We start from the raw sequence: 2250 nt of genomic DNA, 5'->3' as shown, positions 1-2250 counted from the left end.
GCGACGTGCGCGGCACCATTAAAGCCTGCTGCTCTCCATCCCGTCCCTGCCATCCCCACCTATTAAAATAATGGTATGAAAAATAAACAGCCTTTACGGACGGTTTTATAGGGCGCGTGCACTGTTTGTTTCTCTCGCTGTTACCATGGCAGTGATGTTCTGCCGTTAACTTCAGGTTTCTCTGTGATGGAAGGGAACGGAGCAAAATTGCTTGGGGGGGAAAATTGCCAAACACAGGCTTTTCCTCCCCTGGATGCCCCACCTCCCGGCGCGCAAAAGCAGCCGCAGCTCACCCTGAATTCTGATGCCCAGCGTAAAGGCTGCTTCCAAATCTACAGCCTCCCATGGCTCCCCAGTGCCTGTCATTTGAGGGCCGAGGGTCCCAGCATTTCTGTAAAGGCTCCGCTATCTGGATCCCTCTCCTGTTCCTCGTTCCCTCGCACCCTGGGTGTCTCTCGGGTCCACACATTTGCTCGTGCTGTTCCTGCCTCCTGGGCTGCCCTTCTTCCTTCCGCCTCTCTGCCAGGCCTCCTGCGACTCATTATTTCAAGTTCAAGTGTGACTCGGCCACCCTCCCACCTTTCCCACCCATCCCCCAACCTGGGTCAGATTCCTTTCCTCCTTTCCCCCACAACCCCCTTAAGCATAGCATTGCTCTGGTCCCCCATACTTTTTTTTTTTCAGTGTATAACAGTGGGTCAGGAACATAGTAGGTGCTCAATAAATGCTCCTCGAACCAACTTAGCAGGAAAATCAGATGGTCTGAGAGGCTGCCGCAGGGTGGAGCGTCTGTGTGTATCTCATTCTTTGGGAATAAATGGTGGCGGTGGTGGTGGTGGGGTGGGCGGTGTTCAATCAAAGCTCTTGGGCAGAGGAGGGTGGAACCTTTTGGTTGACAAGCCCAGTGAGTGGTTCTCAAAACAGAACTATGGTGCTGATATGAAAATAAAGACGATGTGAAGACAAATTCTGGTCCAGGGAAAACAACAGACGCCCATGGCATTTGACACATCATTTCCACTGGGCGCCCTCATGTGAGCCGAGGCCTGGGGGGCTGTGAAGGCGCCAGGCAGGACCCTGATGTGTGGGGGTTTCCAGGTTCCTCCCTTCCAGCCATCTGAGCCATCTGAGCAAGTTCGACTCACCGTTTTTCTGTACACTCACTGCTTCTTCTTTAAGCATCTCTTCCACGTGTCCACGACTGGCCTCGCTTTTCTGCGTGGTTCTTGAAAAGGCACAAGGACAGCGCGTCCTGACCCACCTGAGGGCCAGAAAAGAAACGGGTGTTTACGTTCCCCGAGAAAAACACCCCCCAACTCCCCGTCGCTGCCCTGAACACAAGACAGATGCTAATGAGAATTTTCACCAGCATTTACAGGCTCCGTTTTAATTATACCGGATCTCTCTGAATTTACGGTAGCCCTCTGATTAACAGGGGGGAGGAAAATCAATAGCATCCCAAAAAATTTGGATGTGTTATACGGCTAATTCCAATTTTATGTTATAATCATGTTTTAATGTTGGGCCTAATTACCATAATTAAGCTGCTGGCGACAGCGCTGGCTGGGACAGAAGCTATTACTATCCTAAGATGACTTGTCGGAGGCTTTTCCCAGATTTTGGGGTGCCTCTTGCCATTTGGCTGATTTGGGGCGTTTATGGGGGTGGGAACAGTGTGGGTGGGGCGGGTGATCGTTTCTGGAACCCTGACTCTGCCCGAGGAAGCCTCGGCTCTAAGGTTAAGGCTGGGCTAGGTGCCATGCCTTTGTCATTCATTAAGTGTTTATTGAGCACGTACTATGTGCCAGGTCCTCTGGGGAGCACTGGGAGTACGGATGAGAGTTTCTATTCCACGGGGGTGAGTTCGTCATTAAGGAACTAATCACATAAGAAAGACATGCCAGGTGACAACAGAGCTGCTCTAGCTCTCTCTACATGGGGCGTGGAGTCCGGGAGGCTTCTGTGGGGAAGCAAATACTTGGTGGAGACATTAAGAATCGCAGGAGGTAAGCAAGGCAGGAGATCGTGAATAGGAGACGATTCCTGGCGAAGGAAACAACCTTTGGAGAGACCCAGAGCCGAAAGGAGGCCACCACGGAGTGTCAGGGGAAAGGGCATGAGCGGTGCAGGATGAAGCTGACGACTGAGCAGAGACCACACCACGTGGGATCTCCTGAGGTCTGAGCCATTATGGGGCAGGCCAGCTGTGGTCACTCTGGCTTCTGACCGTGACCTGTGGGAGGCTGTGCG

This window comes from Myotis yumanensis, unplaced genomic scaffold (assembly GCF_028538775.1).
Source record: "Myotis yumanensis isolate MYYU_CA2020_CCGP unplaced genomic scaffold, mMyoYum1.0.hap1 SCAF_19, whole genome shotgun sequence".
NCBI lineage: Eukaryota > Metazoa > Chordata > Mammalia > Chiroptera > Vespertilionidae > Myotis > Myotis yumanensis.
This window is presented reverse-complemented; position numbering follows the sequence as displayed.